The 9,652-nt window shown below is 57.9% G+C and overlaps 24 non-coding genes across 24 annotated transcripts; all 24 read left to right on the top strand.

Annotated features, from left to right (window-relative positions):
* The first annotated feature begins 129 nt into the window (after positions 1-129).
* On the top strand, positions 130-248 carry LOC131305458 (5S ribosomal RNA). Its single transcript, XR_009193039.1, has one exon. It is a non-coding gene; the product is annotated as a 5S ribosomal RNA (ribosomal RNA).
* Positions 249-536: 288 nt separating this feature from the next.
* LOC131305954 (5S ribosomal RNA) lies at positions 537-655 on the top strand. Its single transcript, XR_009193506.1, has one exon. It is a non-coding gene; the product is annotated as a 5S ribosomal RNA (ribosomal RNA).
* A 288-nt stretch (positions 656-943) lies between these two features.
* Positions 944-1,062, top strand: LOC131305955 (5S ribosomal RNA). Its single transcript, XR_009193507.1, has one exon. It is a non-coding gene; the product is annotated as a 5S ribosomal RNA (ribosomal RNA).
* A 288-nt stretch (positions 1,063-1,350) lies between these two features.
* LOC131305956 (5S ribosomal RNA) lies at positions 1,351-1,469 on the top strand. Its single transcript, XR_009193508.1, has one exon. It is a non-coding gene; the product is annotated as a 5S ribosomal RNA (ribosomal RNA).
* A 288-nt stretch (positions 1,470-1,757) lies between these two features.
* LOC131305957 (5S ribosomal RNA) lies at positions 1,758-1,876 on the top strand. Its single transcript, XR_009193509.1, has one exon. It is a non-coding gene; the product is annotated as a 5S ribosomal RNA (ribosomal RNA).
* Positions 1,877-2,164: 288 nt separating this feature from the next.
* Positions 2,165-2,283, top strand: LOC131305460 (5S ribosomal RNA). Its single transcript, XR_009193041.1, has one exon. It is a non-coding gene; the product is annotated as a 5S ribosomal RNA (ribosomal RNA).
* Positions 2,284-2,571: 288 nt separating this feature from the next.
* On the top strand, positions 2,572-2,690 carry LOC131305180 (5S ribosomal RNA). The gene has a single exon (XR_009192778.1). It is a non-coding gene; the product is annotated as a 5S ribosomal RNA (ribosomal RNA).
* A 288-nt stretch (positions 2,691-2,978) lies between these two features.
* LOC131305544 (5S ribosomal RNA) lies at positions 2,979-3,097 on the top strand. Its single transcript, XR_009193121.1, has one exon. It is a non-coding gene; the product is annotated as a 5S ribosomal RNA (ribosomal RNA).
* A 288-nt stretch (positions 3,098-3,385) lies between these two features.
* LOC131305958 (5S ribosomal RNA) lies at positions 3,386-3,504 on the top strand. The gene has a single exon (XR_009193510.1). It is a non-coding gene; the product is annotated as a 5S ribosomal RNA (ribosomal RNA).
* A 288-nt stretch (positions 3,505-3,792) lies between these two features.
* On the top strand, positions 3,793-3,911 carry LOC131305461 (5S ribosomal RNA). Its single transcript, XR_009193042.1, has one exon. It is a non-coding gene; the product is annotated as a 5S ribosomal RNA (ribosomal RNA).
* Positions 3,912-4,199: 288 nt separating this feature from the next.
* On the top strand, positions 4,200-4,318 carry LOC131305959 (5S ribosomal RNA). The gene has a single exon (XR_009193511.1). It is a non-coding gene; the product is annotated as a 5S ribosomal RNA (ribosomal RNA).
* A 288-nt stretch (positions 4,319-4,606) lies between these two features.
* On the top strand, positions 4,607-4,725 carry LOC131305462 (5S ribosomal RNA). The gene has a single exon (XR_009193043.1). It is a non-coding gene; the product is annotated as a 5S ribosomal RNA (ribosomal RNA).
* Positions 4,726-5,013: 288 nt separating this feature from the next.
* LOC131305960 (5S ribosomal RNA) lies at positions 5,014-5,132 on the top strand. Its single transcript, XR_009193512.1, has one exon. It is a non-coding gene; the product is annotated as a 5S ribosomal RNA (ribosomal RNA).
* A 288-nt stretch (positions 5,133-5,420) lies between these two features.
* LOC131305962 (5S ribosomal RNA) lies at positions 5,421-5,539 on the top strand. The gene has a single exon (XR_009193514.1). It is a non-coding gene; the product is annotated as a 5S ribosomal RNA (ribosomal RNA).
* A 288-nt stretch (positions 5,540-5,827) lies between these two features.
* LOC131305963 (5S ribosomal RNA) lies at positions 5,828-5,946 on the top strand. Its single transcript, XR_009193515.1, has one exon. It is a non-coding gene; the product is annotated as a 5S ribosomal RNA (ribosomal RNA).
* Positions 5,947-6,234: 288 nt separating this feature from the next.
* Positions 6,235-6,353, top strand: LOC131305964 (5S ribosomal RNA). The gene has a single exon (XR_009193516.1). It is a non-coding gene; the product is annotated as a 5S ribosomal RNA (ribosomal RNA).
* A 288-nt stretch (positions 6,354-6,641) lies between these two features.
* Positions 6,642-6,760, top strand: LOC131305463 (5S ribosomal RNA). Its single transcript, XR_009193044.1, has one exon. It is a non-coding gene; the product is annotated as a 5S ribosomal RNA (ribosomal RNA).
* A 288-nt stretch (positions 6,761-7,048) lies between these two features.
* On the top strand, positions 7,049-7,167 carry LOC131305965 (5S ribosomal RNA). The gene has a single exon (XR_009193517.1). It is a non-coding gene; the product is annotated as a 5S ribosomal RNA (ribosomal RNA).
* Positions 7,168-7,455: 288 nt separating this feature from the next.
* Positions 7,456-7,574, top strand: LOC131305545 (5S ribosomal RNA). Its single transcript, XR_009193122.1, has one exon. It is a non-coding gene; the product is annotated as a 5S ribosomal RNA (ribosomal RNA).
* A 288-nt stretch (positions 7,575-7,862) lies between these two features.
* LOC131305966 (5S ribosomal RNA) lies at positions 7,863-7,981 on the top strand. Its single transcript, XR_009193518.1, has one exon. It is a non-coding gene; the product is annotated as a 5S ribosomal RNA (ribosomal RNA).
* Positions 7,982-8,269: 288 nt separating this feature from the next.
* LOC131305967 (5S ribosomal RNA) lies at positions 8,270-8,388 on the top strand. The gene has a single exon (XR_009193519.1). It is a non-coding gene; the product is annotated as a 5S ribosomal RNA (ribosomal RNA).
* A 288-nt stretch (positions 8,389-8,676) lies between these two features.
* On the top strand, positions 8,677-8,795 carry LOC131305968 (5S ribosomal RNA). The gene has a single exon (XR_009193520.1). It is a non-coding gene; the product is annotated as a 5S ribosomal RNA (ribosomal RNA).
* A 288-nt stretch (positions 8,796-9,083) lies between these two features.
* Positions 9,084-9,202, top strand: LOC131305464 (5S ribosomal RNA). The gene has a single exon (XR_009193045.1). It is a non-coding gene; the product is annotated as a 5S ribosomal RNA (ribosomal RNA).
* Positions 9,203-9,491: 289 nt separating this feature from the next.
* On the top strand, positions 9,492-9,610 carry LOC131305969 (5S ribosomal RNA). Its single transcript, XR_009193521.1, has one exon. It is a non-coding gene; the product is annotated as a 5S ribosomal RNA (ribosomal RNA).
* Positions 9,611-9,652: the final 42 nt, after the last annotated feature.

A 9,652-nucleotide genomic window follows, 5' to 3' on the forward strand; every position in this document is an offset into this window, starting at 1 on the left:
CGCAGCCATCCCTCCAACGGGATACGGGGTCCGGCCGGCGAGACGTGGCCAAGAAAGCCAGAGATAGAGGGAGCGGTGCCCGACGGGGCAGAAAAATGGACCAAAAGAATTGAAAGCGGAGTGCCTATCGGGTGCGATCATAACAGCACTAATGCACCGGATCCCATCAGAACTCCGCAGTTAAGCGTGCTTGGGCGAGAGTAGTACTAGGATGGGTGACCCCCTGGGAAGTCCTCGTGTTGCACCCCTTTTTCGTTTTTGTACGAAATCCCTTCCCCGCCCCCCGTTCCCTTCTTTCATCCGGTCGCCGCAACTTCGGCTCATGCCGTCCGTATCTTCCCGGAGAGTTTTCGCAGCGATTTTTCCAGCTTCGAGCCAAAATAGCCCCGTCAGCGGGCACGTTCGGCCGCAGCCATCCCTCCAACGGGATACGGGGTCCGGCCGGCGAGACGTGGCCAAGAAAGCCAGAGATAGAGCGAGCAGTGCCCGACGGGGCCGAAAAATGGACCAAAAGAATTGAAAGCGGAGTGCCTTTCGGGTGCGATCATACCAGCACTAATGCACCGGATCCCATCAGAACTCCGCAGTTAAGCGTGCTTGGGCGAGAGTAGTACTAGGATGGGTGACCCCCTGGGAAGTCCTCGTGTTGCACCCCTTTTTCGTTTTTGTACGAAATCCCTTCCCCGCCCCCCGTTCCCTTCTTTCATCCGGTCGCCGCAACTTCGGCTCATGCCGTCCGTATCTTCCCGGAGAGTTTTCGCAGCGATTTTTCCAGCTTCGAGCCAAAATAGCCCCGTCAGCGGGCACGTTCGGCCGCAGCCATCCCTCCAACGGGATACGGGGTCCGGCCGGCGAGACGTGGCCAAGAAAGACAGAGATAGAGGGAGCGGTGCCCGACGGGGCAGAAAAATGTACCAAAAGAATTGAAAGCGGAGTGCCTATCGGGTGCGATCATACCAGCACTAATGCACCGGATCCCATCAGAACTCCGCAGTTAAGCGTGCTTGGGCGAGAGTAGTACTAGGATGGGTGACCCCCTGGGAAGTCCTCGTGTTGCACCCCTTTTTCGTTTTTGTACGAAATCCCTTCCCCGCCCCCCGTTCCCTTCTTTCATCCGGTCGCCGCAACTTCGGCTCATGCCGTCCGTATCTTCCCGGAGAGTTTTCGCAGCGATTTTTCCAGCTTCGAGCCAAAATAGCCCCGTCAGCGGGCACGTTCGGCCGCAGCCATCCCTCCAACGGGATACGGGGTCCGGCCGGCGAGACGTGGCCAAGAAAGACAGAGATAGAGGGAGCGGTGCCCGACGGGGCAGAAAAATGTACCAAAAGAATTGAAAGCGGAGTGCCTATCGGGTGCGATCATACCAGCACTAATGCACCGGATCCCATCAGAACTCCGCAGTTAAGCGTGCTTGGGCGAGAGTAGTACTAGGATGGGTGACCCCCTGGGAAGTCCTCGTGTTGCACCCCTTTTTCGTTTTTGTACGAAATCCCTTCCCCGCCCCCCGTTCCCTTCTTTCATCCGGTCGCCGCAACTTCGGCTCATGCCGTCCGTATCTTTCCGGAGAGTTTTCGCAGCGATTTTTCCAGCTTCGAGCCAAAATAGCCCCGTCAGCGGGCACGTTCGGCCGCAGCCATCCCTCCAACGGGATACGGGGTCCGGCCGGCGAGACGTGGCCAAGAAAGACAGAGATAGAGGGAGCGGTGCCCGACGGGGCAGAAAAATGTACCAAAAGAATTGAAAGCGGAGTGCCTATCGGGTGCGATCATACCAGCACTAATGCACCGGATCCCATCAGAACTCCGCAGTTAAGCGTGCTTGGGCGAGAGTAGTACTAGGATGGGTGACCCCCTGGGAAGTCCTCGTGTTGCACCCCTTTTTCGTTTTTGTACGAAATCTCTTCCCCGCCCCCCGTTCCCTTCTTTCATCCGGTCGCCGCAACTTCGGCTCATGCCGTCCGTATCTTCCCGGAGAGTTTTCGCAGCGATTTTTCCAGCTTCGAGCCAAAATAGCCCCGTCAGCGGGCACGTTCGGCCGCAGCCATCCCTCCAACTGGATACGGGGTCCGGCCGGCGAGACGTGGCCAAGAAAGCCAGAGATAGAGGGAGCGGTGCCCGACGGGGCCGAAAAATGGACCAAAAGAATTGAAAGCGGAGTGCCTATCGGGTGCGATCATAACAGCACTAATGCACCGGATCCCATCAGAACTCCGCAGTTAAGCGTGCTTGGGCGAGAGTAGTACTAGGATGGGTGACCCCCTGGGAAGTCCTCGTGTTGCACCCCTTTTTCGTTTTTGTACGAAATCCCTTCCCCGCCCCCCGTTCCCTTCTTTCATCCGGTCGCCGCAACTTCGGCTCATGCCGTCCGTATCTTCCCGGAGAGTTTTCGCAGCGATTTTTCCAGCTTCGAGCCAAAATAGCCCCGTCAGCGGGCACGTTCGGCCGCAGCCATCCCTCCAACGGGATACGGGGTCCGGCCGGCGAGACGTGGGCAAGAAAGCCAGAGATAGAGGGAGCGGTGCCCGACGGGGCCGAAAAATGGACCAAAAGAATTGAAAGCGGAGTGCCTATCGGGTGCGATCATACCAGCACTAATGCACCGGATCCCATCAGAACTCCGCAGTTAAGCGTGCTTGGGCGAGAGTAGTACTAGGATGGGTGACCCCCTGGGAAGTCCTCGTGTTGCACTCCTTTTTCGTTTTTGTACGAAATCTCTTCCCCGCCCCCCGTTCCCTTCTTTCATCCGGTCGCCGCAACTTCGGCTCATGCCGTCCGTATCTTCCCGGAGAGTTTTCGCAGCGATTTTTCCAGCTTCGAGCCAAAATAGCCCCGTCAGCGGGCACGTTCGGCCGCAGCCATCCCTCCAACGGGATACGGGGTCCGGCCGGCGAGACGTGGCCAAGAAAGCCAGAGATAGAGGGAGCGGTGCCCGACGGGGCAGAAAAATGGACCAAAAGAATTGAAAGCGGAGTGCCTATCGGGTGCGATCATAACAGCACTAATGCACCGGATCCCATCAGAACTCCGCAGTTAAGCGTGCTTGGGCGAGAGTAGTACTAGGATGGGTGATCCCCTGGGAAGTCCTCGTGTTGCACCCCTTTTTCGTTTTTGTACGAAATCCCTTCCCCGCCCCCCGTTCCCTTCTTTCATCCGGTCGCCGCAACTTCGGCTCATGCCGTCCGTATCTTCCCGGAGAGTTTTCGCAGCGATTTTTCCAGCTTCGAGCCAAAATAGCCCCGTCAGCGGGCACGTTCGGCCGCAGCCATCCCTCCAACGGGATACGGGGTCCGGCCGGCGAGACGTGGCCAAGAAAGACAGAGATAGAGCGAGCGGTGCCCGACGGGGCCGAAAAATGGACCAAAAGAATTGAAAGCGGAGTGCCTATCGGGTGCGATCATACCAGCACTAATGCACCGGATCCCATCAGAACTCCGCAGTTAAGCGTGCTTGGGCGAGAGTAGTACTAGGATGGGTGACCCCCTGGGAAGTCCTCGTGTTGCACCCCTTTTTCGTTTTTGTACGAAATCTCTTCCCCGCCCCCCGTTCCCTTCTTTCATCCGGTCGCCGCAACTTCGGCTCATGCCGTCCGTATCTTCCCGGAGAGTTTTCGCAGCGATTTTTCCAGCTTCGAGCCAAAATAGCCCCGTCAGCGGGCACGTTCGGCCGCAGCCATCCCTCCAACGGGATACGGGGTCCGGCCGGCGAGACGTGGCCAAGAAAGCCAGAGATAGAGGGAGCGGTGCCCGACGGGGCCGAAAAATGGACCAAAAGAATTGAAAGCGGAGTGCCTATCGGGTGCGATCATAACAGCACTAATGCACCGGATCCCATCAGAACTCCGCAGTTAAGCGTGCTTGGGCGAGAGTAGTACTAGGATGGGTGACCCCCTGGGAAGTCCTCGTGTTGCACCCCTTTTTCGTTTTTGTACGAAATCCCTTCCCCGCCCCCCGTTCCCTTCTTTCATCCGGTCGCCGCAACTTCGGCTCATGCCGTCCGTATCTTCCCGGAGAGTTTTCGCAGCGATTTTTCCAGCTTCGAGCCAAAATAGCCCCGTCAGCGGGCACGTTCGGCCGCAGCCATCCCTCCAACGGGATACGGGGTCCGGCCGGCGAGACGTGGGCAAGAAAGCCAGAGATAGAGGGAGCGGTGCCCGACGGGGCCGAAAAATGGACCAAAAGAATTGAAAGCGGAGTGCCTATCGGGTGCGATCATACCAGCACTAATGCACCGGATCCCATCAGAACTCCGCAGTTAAGCGTGCTTGGGCGAGAGTAGTACTAGGATGGGTGACCCCCTGGGAAGTCCTCGTGTTGCACCCCTTTTTCGTTTTTGTACGAAATCTCTTCCCCGCCCCCCGTTCCCTTCTTTCATCCGGTCGCCGCAACTTCGGCTCATGCCGTCCGTATCTTCCCGGAGAGTTTTCGCAGCGATTTTTCCAGCTTCGAGCCAAAATAGCCCCGTCAGCGGGCACGTTCGGCCGCAGCCATCCCTCCAACGGGATACGGGGTCCGGCCGGCGAGACGTGGCCAAGAAAGCCAGAGATAGAGGGAGCGGTGCCCGACGGGGCAGAAAAATGGACCAAAAGAATTGAAAGCGGAGTGCCTATCGGGTGCGATCATAACAGCACTAATGCACCGGATCCCATCAGAACTCCGCAGTTAAGCGTGCTTGGGCGAGAGTAGTACTAGGATGGGTGACCCCCTGGGAAGTCCTCGTGTTGCACCCCTTTTTCGTTTTTGTACGAAATCCCTTCCCCGCCCCCCGTTCCCTTCTTTCATCCGGTCGCCGCAACTTCGGCTCATGCCGTCCGTATCTTCCCGGAGAGTTTTCGCAGCGATTTTTCCAGCTTCGAGCCAAAATAGCCCCGTCAGCGGGCACGTTCGGCCGCAGCCATCCCTCCAACGGGATACGGGGTCCGGCCGGCGAGACGTGGCCAAGAAAGCCAGAGATAGAGCGAGCAGTGCCCGACGGGGCCGAAAAATGGACCAAAAGAATTGAAAGCGGAGTGCCTTTCGGGTGCGATCATACCAGCACTAATGCACCGGATCCCATCAGAACTCCGCAGTTAAGCGTGCTTGGGCGAGAGTAGTACTAGGATGGGTGACCCCCTGGGAAGTCCTCGTGTTGCACCCCTTTTTCGTTTTTGTACGAAATCCCTTCCCCGCCCCCCGTTCCCTTCTTTCATCCGGTCGCCGCAACTTCGGCTCATGCCGTCCGTATCTTCCCGGAGAGTTTTCGCAGCGATTTTTCCAGCTTCGAGCCAAAATAGCCCCGTCAGCGGGCACGTTCGGCCGCAGCCATCCCTCCAACGGGATACGGGGTCCGGCCGGCGAGACGTGGCCAAGAAAGACAGAGATAGAGGGAGCGGTGCCCGACGGGGCAGAAAAATGTACCAAAAGAATTGAAAGCGGAGTACCTATCGGGTGCGATCATACCAGCACTAATGCACCGGATCCCATCAGAACTCCGCAGTTAAGCGTGCTTGGGCGAGAGTAGTACTAGGATGGGTGACCCCCTGGGAAGTCCTCGTGTTGCACCCCTTTTTCGTTTTTGTACGAAATCCCTTCCCCGCCCCCCGTTCCCTTCTTTCATCCGGTCGCCGCAACTTCGGCTCATGCCGTCCGTATCTTCCCGGAGAGTTTTCGCAGCGATTTTTCCAGCTTCGAGCCAAAATAGCCCCGTCAGCGGGCACGTTCGGCCGCAGCCATCCCTCCAACGGGATACGGGGTCCGGCCGGCGAGACGTGGCCAAGAAAGACAGAGATAGAGGGAGCGGTGCCCGACGGGGCAGAAAAATGTACCAAAAGAATTGAAAGCGGAGTGCCTATCGGGTGCGATCATACCAGCACTAATGCACCGGATCCCATCAGAACTCCGCAGTTAAGCGTGCTTGGGCGAGAGTAGTACTAGGATGGGTGACCCCCTGGGAAGTCCTCGTGTTGCACCCCTTTTTCGTTTTTGTACGAAATCCCTTCCCCGCCCCCCGTTCCCTTCTTTCATCCGGTCGCCGCAACTTCGGCTCATGCCGTCCGTATCTTTCCGGAGAGTTTTCGCAGCGATTTTTCCAGCTTCGAGCCAAAATAGCCCCGTCAGCGGGCACGTTCGGCCGCAGCCATCCCTCCAACGGGATACGGGGTCCGGCCGGCGAGACGTGGCCAAGAAAGACAGAGATAGAGGGAGCGGTGCCCGACGGGGCAGAAAAATGTACCAAAAGAATTGAAAGCGGAGTGCCTATCGGGTGCGATCATACCAGCACTAATGCACCGGATCCCATCAGAACTCCGCAGTTAAGCGTGCTTGGGCGAGAGTAGTACTAGGATGGGTGACCCCCTGGGAAGTCCTCGTGTTGCACCCCTTTTTCGTTTTTGTACGAAATCTCTTCCCCGCCCCCCGTTCCCTTCTTTCATCCGGTCGCCGCAACTTCGGCTCATGCCGTCCGTATCTTCCCGGAGAGTTTTCGCAGCGATTTTTCCAGCTTCGAGCCAAAATAGCCCCGTCAGCGGGCACGTTCGGCCGCAGCCATCCCTCCAACTGGATACGGGGTCCGGCCGGCGAGACGTGGCCAAGAAAGCCAGAGATAGAGGGAGCGGTGCCCGACGGGGCCGAAAAATGGACCAAAAGAATTGAAAGCGGAGTGCCTATCGGGTGCGATCATAACAGCACTAATGCACCGGATCCCATCAGAACTCCGCAGTTAAGCGTGCTTGGGCGAGAGTAGTACTAGGATGGGTGACCCCCTGGGAAGTCCTCGTGTTGCACCCCTTTTTCGTTTTTGTACGAAATCCCTTCCCCGCCCCCCGTTCCCTTCTTTCATCCGGTCGCCGCAACTTCGGCTCATGCCGTCCGTATCTTCCCGGAGAGTTTTCGCAGCGATTTTTCCAGCTTCGAGCCAAAATAGCCCCGTCAGCGGGCACGTTCGGCCGCAGCCATCCCTCCAACGGGATACGGGGTCCGGCCGGCGAGACGTGGGCAAGAAAGCCAGAGATAGAGGGAGCGGTGCCCGACGGGGCCGAAAAATGGACCAAAAGAATTGAAAGCGGAGTGCCTATCGGGTGCGATCATACCAGCACTAATGCACCGGATCCCATCAGAACTCCGCAGTTAAGCGTGCTTGGGCGAGAGTAGTACTAGGATGGGTGACCCCCTGGGAAGTCCTCGTGTTGCACCCCTTTTTCGTTTTTGTACGAAATCTCTTCCCCGCCCCCCGTTCCCTTCTTTCATCCGGTCGCCGCAACTTCGGCTCATGCCGTCCGTATCTTCCCGGAGAGTTTTCGCAGCGATTTTTCCAGCTTCGAGCCAAAATAGCCCCGTCAGCGGGCACGTTCGGCCGCAGCCATCCCTCCAACGGGATACGGGGTCCGGCCGGCGAGACGTGGCCAAGAAAGCCAGAGATAGAGGGAGCGGTGCCCGACGGGGCAGAAAAATGGACCAAAAGAATTGAAAGCGGAGTGCCTATCGGGTGCGATCATAACAGCACTAATGCACCGGATCCCATCAGAACTCCGCAGTTAAGCGTGCTTGGGCGAGAGTAGTACTAGGATGGGTGATCCCCTGGGAAGTCCTCGTGTTGCACCCCTTTTTCGTTTTTGTACGAAATCCCTTCCCCGCCCCCCGTTCCCTTCTTTCATCCGGTCGCCGCAACTTCGGCTCATGCCGTCCGTATCTTCCCGGAGAGTTTTCGCAGCGATTTTTCCAGCTTCGAGCCAAAATAGCCCCGTCAGCGGGCACGTTCGGCCGCAGCCATCCCTCCAACGGGATACGGGGTCCGGCCGGCGAGACGTGGCCAAGAAAGACAGAGATAGAGCGAGCGGTGCCCGACGGGGCCGAAAAATGGACCAAAAGAATTGAAAGCGGAGTGCCTATCGGGTGCGATCATACCAGCACTAATGCACCGGATCCCATCAGAACTCCGCAGTTAAGCGTGCTTGGGCGAGAGTAGTACTAGGATGGGTGACCCCCTGGGAAGTCCTCGTGTTGCACCCCTTTTTCGTTTTTGTACGAAATCCCTTCCCCGCCCCCCGTTCCCTTCTTTCATCCGGTCGCCGCAACTTCGGCTCATGCCGTCCGTATCTTTCCGGAGAGTTTTCGCAGCGATTTTTCCAGCTTCGAGCCAAAATAGCCCCGTCAGCGGGCACGTTCGGCCGCAGCCATCCCTCCAACGGGATACGGGGTCCGGCCGGCGAGACGTGGCCAAGAAAGACAGAGATAGAGGGAGCGGTGCCCGACGGGGCCGAAAAATGTACCAAAAGAATTGAAAGCGGAGTGCCTATCGGGTGCGATCATACCAGCACTAATGCACCGGATCCCATCAGAACTCCGCAGTTAAGCGTGCTTGGGCGAGAGTAGTACTAGGATGGGTGACCCCCTGGGAAGTCCTCGTGTTGCACCCCTTTTTCGTTTTTGTACGAAATCCCTTCCCCGCCCCCCGTTCCCTTCTTTCATCCGGTCGCCGCAACTTCGGCTCATGCCGTCCGTATCTTTCCGGAGAGTTTTCGCAGCGATTTTTCCAGCTTCGAGCCAAAATAGCCCCGTCAGCGGGCACGTTCGGCCGCAGCCATCCCTCCAACGGGATACGGGGTCCGGCCGGCGAGACGTGGCCAAGAAAGCCAGAGATAGAGGGAGCGGTGCCCGACGGGGCCGAAAAATGGACAAAAAGAATTGAAAGCGGAGTGCCTATCGGGTGCGATCATACCAGCACTAATGCACCGGATCCCATCAGAACTCCGCAGTTAAGCGTGCTTGGGCGAGAGTAGTACTAGGATGGGTGACCCCCTGGGAAGTCCTCGTGTTGCACCCCTTTTTTGTTTTTGTACGAAATCCCTTCCCCGCCCCCCGTTCCCTTCTTTCATCCGGTCGCCGCAACTTCGGCTCATGCCGTCCGTATCTTCCCGGAGAGTTTTCGCAGCGATTTTTCCAGCTTCGAGCCAAAATAGCCCCGTCAGCGGGCACGTTCGGCCGCAGCCATCCCTCCAACGGGATACGGGGTCCGGCCGGCGAGACGTGGCCAAGAAAGCCAGAGATAGAGGGAGCGGTGCCCGACGGGGCCGAAAAATGGACCAAAAGAATTGAAAGCGGAGTGCCTATCGGGTGCGATCATAACAGCACTAATGCACCGGATCCCATCAGAACTCCGCAGTTAAGCGTGCTTGGGCGAGAGTAGTACTAGGATGGGTGACCCCCTGGGAAGTCCTCGTGTTGCACCCCTTTTTCGTTTTTGTACGAAATCCCTTCCCCGCCCCCCGTTCCCTTCTTTCATCCGGTCGCCGCAACTTCGGCTCATGCCGTCCGTATCTTCCCGGAGAGTTTTCGCAGCGATTTTTCGAGCTGCGAGCCAAAATAGCCCCCTTCAGCGGGCACTCTCGGCCGCAGCCATCCCTCCAACGGGATACGGGGTCCGGCCGGCGAGACGTGGCCAAGAAAGCCAGAGATAGAGCGAGCAGTGCCCGACGGGGCAGAAAAATGGACCAAAAGAATTGAAAGCGGAGTGCCTATCGGGTGCGATCATACCAGCACTAATGCACCGGATCCCATCAGAACTCCGCAGTTAAGCGTGCTTGGGCGAGAGTAGTACTAGGATGGGTGACCCCCTGGGAAGTCCTCGTGTTGCACCCCTTTTTCGTTTTTGTACGAAATCCCTTCCCCGCCCCCCGTTCC

This window comes from Rhododendron vialii, chromosome 10a (assembly GCF_030253575.1).
Source record: "Rhododendron vialii isolate Sample 1 chromosome 10a, ASM3025357v1".
NCBI classification, from domain to species: domain Eukaryota; kingdom Viridiplantae; phylum Streptophyta; class Magnoliopsida; order Ericales; family Ericaceae; genus Rhododendron; species Rhododendron vialii.